A 15,044-nucleotide genomic window follows, 5' to 3' on the forward strand; every position below is an offset into this window, starting at 1 on the left:
CGCTTACAAATGTTCCTTTCTATGTTGTGTCTGTAATTATAAAATCAAGTTCTGCAACGTCGATAATTAGTCGACAACAATGTCGTTTAAGTTCTCCATCGTCGATGATTAGTCGTCACCAATGTCGTGTATAATCGCATGAACTGCTCTAAGCAAATTTGCCGATTATTTTTTCAGCCGAGATCCTTTGCAAGTTTATTTTCGTATTTGATTTTATGCTCAACGATTTCGTTGACAATCGTTTTCTCGCTGATATCAATGTCAGCACTTCCCTTCCTGACATCGTAAGAAACTCTGTTCCTGATATTGTCATAGTCATGGGGCTGGGGCAACCAGACTTGTTACAGTGGACGATACGATATTATTGCTTCACTTACAACCAATGATGCGTGCATCTTAACATCAAGGATGTGTCGTAATAGCAATATTGGAGACCAACCTTTTTCTGAAAATGACGACCAAAGCCAAACATAAACAATCGCATGGAGATTCTCCGTGAACGAAATCGAAATCTGGTAAATGTCCATTTATCGTGTCTCTGGTCATGTCTTGTGTTGGATGTACAAATCGCTTAAAGTATTTAACAAGTTCACCCGCTCCATGAACACTTTGAGGGTAACATGCAACCATATCAACTAAAATAGCTTCGTTTTAATCGTATTTTGTATTCCACAATCCACCGATTCCGTATTCGACACAACTTAGCCTCTTCAAGAAATTCCAGTTGTGTTAGTTTCCACACATTTTATTTCATGGCATCGTTGGCAGCAACTGACAGGATGGTAAAACAATTACTGAGTAATTGTTTAGCATCATCGCTTTATTATTCATTTCCGAGCGGAGAACCTCATATAGATAAATATCTCCACTAGGTCGTACAAACTGATCATAATTTCCATATTCGGAACATTGAAATAACCACACGGAGACAGGATCGCTTTTACTAATTTTAATTATAAAATCAAAAATAACACCGTAATAAAATTTAACATTTCTATCTCGTAGAAATACTATTACGAAGTTCGTCCACGCGAGTAAGTTTTGATCACTGATCTCTATCAAAGGTTCCTTTGAGTTATAGTCTAATTCGAATAAATTCTCGCCAGTTATTATTTTCATCCTTATCCGAAATTTTCGCAAGCTCCGCAACGTCGTTGATGACCCTTGACAGAATTAACCCACTCATTTATATATTACGTGGTAAATCCGTTAGAACATGTTCACGTATCGCGTTTACAAAGTGTTCTGTAACTGGTTCAGCTACAAAATTCAGAGTCGAAGATTTCAACGGTTTCAGATCATCAACGATAGGTTTGTTATTCATCGGATATATCGCATAAACAGATGCCGTCACATGATAGGCTTCTTCATAATATGGCTTGCCAATACCAGTTAACTCTCCTGGTTTTAATGTTTTACTCAAATTTACAATATCTCCAGCACGATGTAATCGAACAGGGTCACGTTTGTCACAAATAATCTAAATGTTGTCTAGCTCAGCAATAATTATTTTCTAAGTATCTTTGTTTTTCGAGATAATCAATGATTGTTTTTGTTCGTTGCTCATTCCTTGTAGCATCAATAACACCTTCGATGTCGCGCATGATTATGAGTGTTGACCACACATGAGCCGCGCCGTCATTGTCTCTTGGTGCCACGGATACTATTGATCAGAGTATTATTCGTCGGATCAACCAGAGCTTTCGTCATAAAGCTGGATGGCTTAGTTTTAGTTCTAATATTGACATCATGGGCAAGTCAAAGGATATTCTGTCAAGATCGAGTCTACCTTAAGAGCGATTAACCCCAGAAAAGTCCATTGCAATAATTAAGGAAAATATATATTCAAATTGAAGTTAAATTTATAATATATGATTCATGTAAAGAATAATTGTAAGTGGTTGATGATTGGCTCTACATCTCCGTGTAACAAAGTATGTGTAAATGAATTTTGTTGATAACAACTACAATGTATGCGGAAAGGGAGTCTTGGACAAAAAACGTATTGAAAATGTAGTGTTGGGCATTGAGGAGAAACGCAGTTTAGTGTAACGTGTCGTGGTAAAAAATACACAGAGCTGAATGGATATTATGATAACAAATGGTGGTAATGAATCTCGCATAAAAACACTGAGGATTATCTCGCCAGAAGTTCACGATGATAACATCATTATTTAAACAAATAATGTTACTATATAAATTGAGCAAAATTAATTTGTAGCACAGTCCATCATCAATAATAATGAGGCATATCGTGATGGTATCATCATTCACTGTCGATTAAAAAACCAGTCGGTACTGTCATTAATACTGGTTATCTCATATTCGTTGCTGAAAAAATGTATCCCTTTCATAGGTTTATATAAGAATGTTTCAGTGGGCTAATGTTAAAGGGTCTTGTGATCGATCACAATGATTCAAGCCCGACAAGTAACTGTTTGTGCAATTGTTAAGCTGCTACACAGGGTCAGAACACAGCAAATTTGGATATACTGGCGGTAGTAATAATAAGGCAAAAGCAGATAAATCAGTCAATGCAGAGACAGACGAAGAAAAATAATTGCCGTCGACATATGCAGCTTGCAAATATTTTGATATTTGCAGCCGTTCAATACACTTTGTCACAAATAATGTTACCAAATCAGCGTTTTCAAAGAAATATAAACAAAAAGTAACATTTCAGTATGTCCCGACTGTGTCCGCCACTCCAGACCGGACTCTTCTGTTTGCCTTCTCTGCAACAATACTCTAGATGAAGAAAGATAACTATGTCGGTAAAAAAATAGAGGTGTCAAAAAGTAACTTCGCTTGTATTTTACAATAATATTATCTTATAAATGAATTTTTGTATTGGAGCTTGTATTCTCATCATGCCGCAAATAACCAAATGGGTATTACAAAGAACAAATAATATATAAGTATTTCACTCCTGAAGTAAGATAGGAAACACTTCTATCGTAAAACAGTAATTTGACGGTCAATGACCTATTCATCGACAAAGTACCTGATATAATCCTGTTTTCACCGTCAAGACAAATAACTCTGTCAGCTAAGGTAGAGCGACTAGCGAGCTTACATTAATAAATTAATTTCTTTTTGGTTGGTTCTTGTGTTTTTAAAGAGACAAACATTGTCCGACTTTTTCTGACAGTGTCAGGTTTCTTGCCTTCTCCCGACGTTGTCAGGGTTTAGAATTAAGAAAAGAAATAAAAAAGGGGACAGCAAACAAGCCACGCCAGTTGTCTGAGCTATTTATGGATTTCTAAGTATTGGTAAGTTTATATAGTACATAGCCCATTTTAATTTTGGTGATCATTTCAATGCTCTATATTCAACAAGTTCACCTTTCCTCAACGTTCATCGTGGGAGGGTGTGCAGTAATCTGCTGTACTTAGAGGAGGTCCACGTTTGTGAGTGTATGTACATGTAAATATGAATGTAAATAGTTGCATGTAAATATAATAATGTATATAGCTTAATGATGCAAATAACTTAATACGTATACAATATGTATTTAATGTTGTAAATAGTGTAAATATGTAGTGTGTCGGCCTTACATTTAAGATTATTTTATGTATTGATATTATCTCCGCGATTGTAAAATTGCATGATGAACCTTTCCAGCCGAATACCGGTTCATTAAATTGCTCCAGCAGTCAAAGATACAGGCTTTGGCAACCGTCAATGATACACAAGTTGAACAATTTGTTTCACTTGCACAGGCGATTGAAAAACTTAGATCAGAGATGTCTCAAGAATGCGAAAGAAAAACATTGTGAATGTGCCTGTATCACATTTGAAAACGATTATATCCGATAGTAGACCCCTGTCTCAGTCACGGACAAGAATCAGCGTGAAATTGAATGTAGAGACAGCGTCACTGGTAACAGCTAAACAAAGTTAAATACGTAACGTATTGTGAACGTGAAAGCGGTGATAACGTCACTGATAAAAGCTAAATGATCTGAAAGGTTGAAACAAGGGAAATATTTTATGTCTGACTATAAGTAAACAATTAATATATTGTTTGTTCTGAATCGGAATTTTGTTTCTGTTCTGAATCAGAATATTTTCTTGAGCTCCCCAAATTTAAGACAAGAATGGACATAATTCAGAATTTGATCTCTATCACACACAATCGTAATACTATATCCTCAATGCTGTTCATTTAACTGGTCATGCTTTATCAAACCTTTTTCATCGTCTTATTCATCAATACGAACATCAACACTAATTGGTTCTCTGTGGGGAAGTATCATGATTGTTGCCTCTTTGTTGTATACAAAAGCTCTCGCCTGTTGGTGCATTATATGATATTGAATAAATAATTGTTTGAAATAACAACCAAGAAAAATGTTTTACTTTTACTTTCCTTGAATCTGTTACTAGCGTGAAGATCTACTATCGTACAAGCGTAGATGCAAATTTATATTTAAACATTATAATCTTAAATCAAGCAAGTATTCGAGCTGAACAGTACATTTGAAATGTATCCGTGATAATAGCGGATTATGACATCGCAGCTAAACTGCATTAACGGGTTATAATACATTCAAAAATCTGGGAGGTGATTGAGGTGTGAGTGTGTATAAAATGTATCCTTGCTGAACTTGACTGGATTTTTCAAGATCTTCTTGGAAATTTCCATCGATAGCGTTCACATACAAGTTTGACTGCGATCTTTGGTGGAATGTTTACAATACATGTTGATATATGACGACCTCCACCGTATGGATCATCGTTGCATCAGAAGATGTTTGACAGTGGGGTTAATTTTATCCACGCTTCAACGATCTGTGGATAGTATTTATCGATGATATCAGCTCGGAATGGATATTCAAGAGCGGGTGTTAAATATATGCTTCGTAATATTTCTTCGGTTATTGAATAGTGTTCGAGAAACAAATTCTAAACATCTTTATCCGCAATCACTAACAAAATAGAGGTCTGATCTAAGTTGGTTTAGATGTTGTATCGTTCGACAGATCTGTTGACATTTATCATCGTTGTAATGTTGTGTCATACTAGAATACTGGTAAATAAATTTAGTAGATCACACTCTACCCTTTGCTACTTGGGTCTAGGTGCGTCGGAAAATGATTTAAATTTTGCACCGATGATCGGAATTTTATTACTGTCAAAATCATATATATTACTCGATAATTTAGGAAGTCTTTCATCATTTTTTGAACAAACCGCCATCACGTGATGTATATCAACAACTCCTATATTTTTGTTTCTGAGATAGGAAGCCGGAATCAATATGTATTCAATTTTATTTAATAACTGGGCCGAATTCCTGGTACGCTTGCTGTAAGAGAATGTAAACACCAACGAATCTATAGCATCATATTTACGATGTATGCATTGTCCAGGAATAGTATGAATCCCTTTATTTATTCAATAAATGTATTCGGGTTTCGTTTTATGTGTACAACGATACCCTATCGTGATTTATGTATATTGTACAATGCTTCGAAACAGTGAATTTGGGTCATCCTATGCCGCATGAGCGAAGTGATTTCGATGAAAAAAAAAAACGAATATTACCAGCGCACAGACGATGATGGCTGCATCGTCTGAGTATAAATGCATTTTGCATTTTGCATTTATACACCGACGATGCAGCCGTACACCCTGCACACTGAAAAATGCTTGACATGAACTGAGGTAATAAACATAACTGATTATGACGTCAATATCACTGACAGATGTTTGGTGGTTTTTGTTGATTTTAAAGACAATTTTAACACATTATTTGTTATAAAATCCCAATGAAATGGGATACGTGCCTTTCTCAAGTGCCCATATTAATGCCAGAATGTAAATGAACGGTCATCATATTTGTTTTACTTGCATAATGTATGTATGATTGTATGTATGTGGTTCAACAAAACACGAGTACAGTCCTGTTTGGAAATAGAATAACAGTTGATTAAACAAGTTAAACAAATAAATCTTATTTGTATTTTAATCAACCATAAAGATATATAATAATGCTAAAACACACAGAGGTTATCCAGGAGAACCAAAGAAGAAATTTAGTATAGGCTGTAGGAACGTCCTTATTAAAAAAAAACTGTGATACAATAATCAATGAAAACAGGATTGCCGATAATGCTAGCAAATAACATGCTTTGAACCTTTGTTATGCACAGTACTTATGATAATGATGAGGTACTCACCTTACCCGACTTAGCAAGATATTGTAAGAATAGAAATAAGAACGAAGATTTATTGTTTATCCCGTACACGATCGTAAACTCATTAATGCATACCTCACACATATGATGGTGGGAACACAGTTGGATTTATAATTTAGTGAGACATTGGACATATATCCAATGTCAACACAAAGCTGCTTCAGAGTTATAAACAAATATGATGGAGTTTTTTAAAAACAAAGACATCCTCAGCGCGCAGGTTCAACTAGGAACAAATGTATTGAAGAAAAAACAACATCTTTATCCGAAATGTAGCTCTCACTGCATTTCTGAACACGAGCGACAAACACAACTGCTGAGAACTCGACGTTAGAAAGAGCAGCTTGCATACTATCCGTGTTGCTGTGATATCATTTTCCATTCAAAATAACAGTTTGGTTGTGTTTAACCAGAGAGATCTAATTTTACGTCCATTTGACTTTGCTATAAGAATTAACCTTCAGGCTCTACTATATTTAGGCACAAAAATAAGTTTTCTCTTTCGTTCTATTCTGTCAGCTTAGGATACTTTCCAAAGTGGCTATGTAGCAAATTTGACTGTTTCGCTGGTATTCCCATCTACTTGAGGAAAGAAATGCTCACTCAGCATGCATTTGTATAAACCACATGCATGTGTACCGATATATACTTGGACTCCAAATTCATAGCATGGAAATAAAATTGTAAAGCTGTTCACATGGTATCAAAATGTATACAATAGAGTCTGCATTGATATGCAACATGCATATTAAAACAATTCATAATATTTGAAAGAAACGAATCATTTTCATGGACAGTTGTGGAATATTATTGCAGTATTTTCATGCGATTTCGAAGAAGCTTACACATTAGCGATAAACTATTTAATAAATCAATATGTGATGGTTGATGAAAGGATTTGAAGTGAAATACATAGGACGAACGATTCTTGTCAGATGTTATGATTTTAATATACAACTATCTGCTAATTGTCATTTCATTTGTTAATATATACATATCCTTGTTGAGAAATGACAGTTCATTTGTACACTTCCTATTGACTAACGTTGTACTGGTTAAGATAGACCAATTGACAACAACATCGCAAATGTCATACTGGCTTGTAAACTATAACTTGTACAATACTGTATATATCACACCTGCTAAAATATAATATTCAGCTAAATACAGCAATAGCTGTTTCTGATAGGAGTTTACTCTCGTTTTTCTATATCAGAGAATGTATGCGGCCTTTTTCATGGAATAAACAAATAACTGGTGGAAAGAAGATTAGTGCACACATGATTTGAAACAAATTAGAAACCCACATTTATCCACCTCTTTGCAATTGTTTGGAGGTAGTATCTTCATAGGTTTTGTTTTGCAATGATTTTGCCTTTTAGGACTTTACTATAGCTTGTATTGTGCTGAGATACCATTACAAGCCAGGGCACAGAGACGTATAAAGGGTTTTTCGGAATAATGTTTGTCGAGAAATCGAACTCCGACCTATTGACAAAATAGCGTTCTTTACAACGATATCCAGCTGCACGTGTAGCAGCATATCGGACTGTTGCAAATACATGCATGTGACGTAACAGGTAAATGAATGTGGCTTAAATGTTACGATAAGTAGGATCCTTCTGCTAGTGAGTAATGCGCACACTACATAACCGAACTACTCTTATGTTACTCTCAGACTGCTTTTACGGACGACATGGAGAGGTTGACGAATGTAATTCCCTATCGTATCCGAACCTTTTGTGCGATTTCGCTAGCTTGGTTTCGAATCAATTAAAGATGACCCGTAGTCTTGAATAAAGTTGTTAGTGGCGGATGTGAAAAGGGACAACTTATAAATTTGTTGTATATTCAGTGGAAGACATTTATACACTGGAATACATTTATACTGATAGGTGTTACGAGTCTATGCTCTTACACTAACAGAAAAGAGTGAAAGAGAACAAGCCTTGCAAAATTAAAGAACTATATTTTATTTCCTGTGAACAAAAAGTAAAAATAGATAAAACAACTTACACAAGGGTGAATTAAATCCCAGAATAATCCAAGATTTACATACACAATTCCTTGCAATTTACAATCCTCAAAACAATTTAGTAACAGTCCAGAAAATATCCTAAAACTGAAGTCAACGACGTGTCTGTGGTAGCTATTGAAGTGATGGTGTGTAAACAGTCTTTTGTTGAATCAAAGAAACTTAATTACAGGTTTGAATTCAATACAAATTCTGGAGAATGTATTTTTCCAAGATTTTATCGGAGCACTTCCGTATTTTAAGAGACAATAATCAGTGAAATTCAATAATTTTACCAAAATACGATTCCAGTCCAAAACGCCTTGTCACAACATATAATACCACCTGCAAGTGCTAAATGTTAAAGCACGAATGATCAAGTCCTCGTATTTACAAGAGCAATTAGTTATATAATGATCTCAGGTCACAACTAGCATTGTCTAAAACAAAAACATTAACTGATGGAAACTAGCCATCTAGAATAATCAAGATGTTTACAAATCAAAACCATAACCTGTAAAATTCACTTAGAAAAAAAACCCTGACAAAATCAAACATCTTATTCTATTAATAAAACCCTGATATGAAGCCTATGAACATAGAGAATAATTTAGATATTCATTAGTTGTTGACATAACATGGAATACAAAGTTTGCAAAAAGTCAATGAGGTGAAACAGAAGCATGCGATATTACATTAAAATATCATGTGATGAAATAAAATAAAATTAAACTAACATACAAGATGGGTCAACCAGTTGTGGACAACTGATTAAAAACAAGCTCGGGTTGAAAGCGGCCAGTTTTAATATGATTGATCAAATACATCTGAATGATATTGCTACAGGTGGTGAAACTTGGATTTACTCTTAATGAAGACGACTGAAGAGAAAAACTATAAATATTGAATCATTTCAAAAGAGCAGAGGCCAGAAATTGCATTAAGTGCTTTTTCTGTGAAGAGAGATGTATGCATATTGTATTTGTATCCAAAAGGCCCGTTCCTACATATACCCTGCTAGTGTTACTTGATGTTAGTATGACTTGATATTTGTATGCCTCTAAAGTGTTTCCAATGTTATGGATCACTACCCGTGTAGTCGTCACTGTAACGGCGACCTGAGTAAGCTTCGTCGTCGTGATAATGCATCGTCCTATTATTTCATTCATAATTTGGATGCGTGTTATTTGTACATTTTAAATTATGACTGCACAATACATGTTATCCAGAACACAGTTTTAGAGATCACACATTCGCAACAGTCCATATAGTGTTACGTTCCATTTGTTGCAGTCAATTAAGTAGGCCACATGTGGGCATGATAAACGTCAAAGATTAATCAGGCCCAAATTGTTAAATTCAGGTTTTCATTTGACAAAATAACCTACTAGTATGTAAATGTATGTATATATTACTGATTTAGCATAGCAAAGTATGAACGAATTTTGTAGCAATGATACACGACTTTAGGAATCAGTAATACTCAGAACAAAACAACATAATAACAATTTACATTTGAAGAAATTCAAGATGCAAAAATGTTATTGCAAGCTAAAGACGACATATATTTATGCCCTCATTGTCGTGAGTTCAAAATATTTACATGACCTCCGTGAGTTCTATCGCTACTATAGATACGAATATTGTTTGCAAGATTTAAAACGGGACAAAGCAGCTGAAGCATAACAGCCCCAATCGGCAGCGGAAATAAGATTTCTTCATCTTCTTGGCTTATTTGCTCCGAGGATGTTGGTTTTCTACCAAAATCCGCCTTCTATATATTTGCTTTGTTGTTAATTTAGTTTTTGGACTGCGTTATAAAATGATACGTATCTGCGGGAGATAGCTTTGCATGGCATACATCATAGTTGGCGATCTTCAGCCGCGTATGCGCATATTATTCGAATGGCTATGGCCAAACAAATACAATAACGACCTCTTTTGACTGAAATGTTGTCATCCTTGTATGGCTGGCCGTTATTAAAACGAACACCACTCGAATATTGACCATTAGTTTCGCAATGTGCCTGATATATATATATATAATATATATAGAGATCTGCGGATGAACACCCTTGGTGTTACGTTGTGAAAGACCAGTATGAATGACCATCGCAAAGTCATTCATCTCTATGTCGAGCACATGGTTTTCTGGACTACGAGACATTTGGTTCCACCATGCACCATATTTTAAAGGTTTCATAAATGTGGTCTGAACTACAAGAAGTGTCTGAACACGCCATGTATCCTGCATCTACCTACGACACCATATACAGGTGAAATTACGGATTCAAATTAAGTACGATCGTATAAGAGTAGGACATGCCGCAGATTATCGACAGTTACATCGCCTTTAATAAGTCTGACAGAGTGAATTACATTCCTTCCACCAGTGTAAATGACAAGCTGCTGGCGACCACATGCTTGCTCCTCACGTAAATCGCGTATTTACCTTGCTTACTAAGGACGTCGGACTTGATGATTCACAACCCATGCGATGCTTGAACTCTACTGTATATCCACATCGGTTATTGATCAACCATAATCTAAAAAGTGAATGCTTGTATATATTTGTGGATATTTTGTCACTCAAGGTGCTGCATCTTGTTTGCACCAATGAAACACTAACCAAATATTACCTTGTTTCCTGTTGTTCATGAATCGTGCATGATCTGTCCGATAAATTCACGCAAACTTGGAACATTGTGCACCTTCTGCAATAAGTGATAATATAGCATTCACTAAAGTTAGCGATTTAAAGTCTACAGGCCAAGTTAAACAAATCCAAACACAAATCTGATGCACCACGGATACGAGTCTGTGTAATTGCCTCTGTCTGTCTTTTTGTCGCAGTCTGCTTCTCTCTCTCTCTCACTCTCTTTCTTATATATATATATATATATATATATATATATATATATATATATATATATATATATATATATACAGAGAGAGAGAGAGAGAGACAGACAGACAGAGACAGAAACAGATACATATGCCCGAGTGTGGCACAACATAGGTAAATAACACTCTGAAAAGGAGAACAGATTTGATACTGTTGAAACAAGAGGCTGTATAATTCCAGCTCTATCTTGGTAACTTATGGTATTAAGAGGGGCCCAGAGTGGCCGAGTGCTCTCCGTTACGGATCACTGCTATCTCACCTTTGTTTGCATGGGTTCGAGTCTCGGATTCGGCCAATGTGGGTATGTGAGAGTGCTTACCAGTAGCTTCTCGTGGGTCGGTGGTTCTTTCTGGGGATTTCCCGAGTTCTTCCTCCTCCATAAATACTGGCCGCCATGTATAGCCATCGTGTGCTGGAAAATGGCGTTAAACCCTACAACAACAACAACAACAATGGTATCAAGCTTGATTTGTGTAAAGGTTACATATGTAATTCTCTGTCATATCAAACAATACACAAGGGGCTTCATCTTTGAAACTAGTGTTGTGAATCAATATAAATTGTCCAGATTTCCGCGATTGCTGAGCGGGTAGGTTGTGTTGTGAACGAGGGAAATGCTGCCGGTGCTCAATACTCAATGAAAGACGTTTCTAGTTTCTATTGTGGAAGATGTGTTCCCCTTTTAGTGGCGCTTAATCAAGTATAGAATCGGGTTGAAGTTGCCAAAGAATTACTCGCCACATATTTAATATGTGACCTGATACGTTTGTGCTAGATTGTAACAAGTGATTAAATACTGATTGTTTTCAGAACCGGAATTGAGAGAGACAATATTGTTTGAAGTCGCTAAAACGAGCCGACCCAACAAAACGTTAGATTTCGTTCGATCTTCAGAAAGGATTCATAGAGATTATTTACGATGTCAAATTTACGGTATTCGAAGAACCTGCGTCAGACACAGCTTGTGTAACTGTTTTTTTTTTTTTGTTTTTTTGTTGCCTTAGAAGATTTAACACAAATAAGGTAGAAACTATCAATAGTTAAGTCTTCGTGCATGATCCGTTTCACAGTATACATCAAAATAGCATTTATTGCGAACACAATAACGACGATTTGTAGGTATTGGAGGATTGCGCAGGAGTGAATCTTACCTTTTATAAGTATAGTGTTATCCAATGAGAATTATCAAATGAAAGTTGTGCTTGTAGGGGATCCCAAATGTGCATGTATGTTATGGCCTGTTATACCCAATTTTCACCAAATGTTCACCTCTTTTAATCCCAGATAACTAATACATTCTTTTTTCTGTTACTTTATCTGTATCCATTAACTGTAAAACAAAATAAAAGAAAGAGTCGTTTTGGCGTGTTCCACAATATCTCAAATAAGAAAATTATGCAACAACTCGTGGTAATTAATTCATAAATTACCTTATTTTTGAAGAGCCCGAAATGCTTAACGTTCTAACATGACTGCTTTCGTAGTCCCTACATATGTAACTCAAAGGTTTGTATCTGTGTAACAAGATCCATTAACAAAAGGTATTATTTGGAAGATATGTGATCGTAGACATATTGACGTCATCTGGCTTGGTCTTATTGACAGCCTAGATACAAATGTATATAATGTAAACTCAATACGGATGGTGTGAGCAATATTTAGGTAGCAGATAATTGCTTTACGGTTTATATGTAAAGTGCGCTCCTTTCAGAATGTTCATATGGAAGCTGTGCTTGTATGAGATCCCCCTCATGTACACCTATCATATGTTTCTAAAACTTCATGTACACCACTGTTAATCTCATATAACGAATGCATGATTATATTTCCTTTCCCTTGGCAGAATCCATTATCTGTAAACGAGATCAAATACAGATTGATGGTGATTAAAACTGACCATACTAAAAGCTAAGGCAGTGTAATCATCAAAGGCGCATTTTAGTTAGCTTCAAACGTATCGCGCACATAATTGAATATTTTAGCAAAATCAAATTAGTACATATACACTAGATTAACTAATGTTTCTATCAACAAGTACAAACTGTTATTATACCCTAACGCTAAAACGATGGTCTATTTTTGGCAGAATGCGCCTTCTAGAAATCCTTCAGGATAATTTTATATTGGCATCTAATCCGGTGTAGCAGACCAAATTAACCCCTGCCCAGATTATACCCTGGTATAGTTTCGCCCAGGCCTGACTATATTCCGGGGGATAAAGTGACCTAGGCTAAACTATGCCCGGGGGTGTAAAATAGCATGGGCCAGACCATACCCCTTCAGGCCACAATATGCCCCACTTGTATATTAAATTAATATTTACTTATCGTTCTTGTCTTTACTTGTAGCAGGAAAACATGAACAACAATCATCGCCGCCTTTTCTGAGTTTATTGAGGCATGTTTTAGCTTCAGCTTAAAGAAATAGGAATACCATTGTGATTTAAAAACTAGAACATATTGATGGGATGGTTGAAAATATAATAGTTAATCAATACAATTGGACTGGAAGAATGTTAGGCATATATTTTATCATGATTCTTGATTCCTTCCTCAAGTTTTCCACAAAAAGCTCAAATTGTTGTGCATCGACACTACCACGATAGTGTACCGCATGATTAACACTGTCTCTGGAGATGAAGAGTATATATATATATATATATATATATATATATATATATATATATATATATATATATATATATATATATATATATATATATATATAATAATGATAATAATAATAATGAGGACTTTGTATAGCGACTGATCTTTAGAACCTCTAAGCGCTTTAAAACATTAGACAACACCTTTAAGATAAAACACACATAACAATATTATTACAAAAACAAACACCATGAAATTAGAAAAGACATTAAAAAATAAAAAACATGCTGAGAATATTTCAGGTAGGAAACATTATTAGGTCTTTAAGTTTGTTCTTGCAGTCGAAATAAGTGAGTTTTGAGAGCCCTCTTGAATGTGATCACTGTGTCTTTGTGTCTAAGTTCAGTGGGCAATTCATTCCACGTTGCTGGGCCCTGGTATGCAAAAGAGCGCTGTCCATATGACTTTGTTTTCATAGTGGGAATAGTGAGTATACGATTGTAACAAGAGGAGTGTAAGTATGTTGCTGGTGTGTACACAAGGGTGAGTTCGGATAGGTATCTTGGACTAGAGTCCGACAGTGAATTGTAGCAAAGAGAACAAATTTTGTGTTTGATTCTGGATCGATTGGATAGCCAGTATAGGGTACAGAGCAGCGGGGAGGTGTGCTCTGACCGTGGTACTATAAGCATGATCCGAGCAGCTGTGTGTTGCACTTTTTGAAGTTTCTGGAGTACGTATTGAGATGAACCAGACATAATTGAGTTACAATAGTCCAGTCGTGAAAGTACTAATGACCACACAAGTGTTTTAGCGGCATCAACTGAAAGATATTTGCGAACTGAGCTGCTGCGTCTCAGCTGAAGATGTGCTGCCTTGCATATGTTCATGACATGTTGGTGCAATGTGAGAGTACTGTCTAGAGTAACACCTAGGTTTCGTACTGATTGTGTGAATTTAATGTTGGCGTTGCTGATAGTCATTGTTTAAGGTAAAGGATGTGAATGAGAAAGTCTTTGTGCTGTGATCAGAATGGCCTCAGTTTTATCATCATTCACCTGCAGCTTGTTACAAGTCATCCATGATTTCACATCAGAAATGCACCTCTCTACACCTTGGATGGTAGTATCAACTTCAGTTGGGTGGCTAGATTTGTATATTTGGGTGTCATCAGCGTACAATTGGTGAGACACTGGATGATGATCTATGACACTTGAGAGCGACTGAGTGTACAGAATGTAGAGAACAGGTCCAAGAACAGACCCATGTGGAACACCACAACATAGATCGACTGGGCTGCAGTGTATTCCATTTGC

This window comes from Sinohyriopsis cumingii, chromosome 5 (assembly GCF_028554795.1).
Source record: "Sinohyriopsis cumingii isolate HCF-2022 chromosome 5, ASM2855479v2, whole genome shotgun sequence".
NCBI classification, from domain to species: Eukaryota; Metazoa; Mollusca; class Bivalvia; order Unionida; family Unionidae; genus Sinohyriopsis; species Sinohyriopsis cumingii.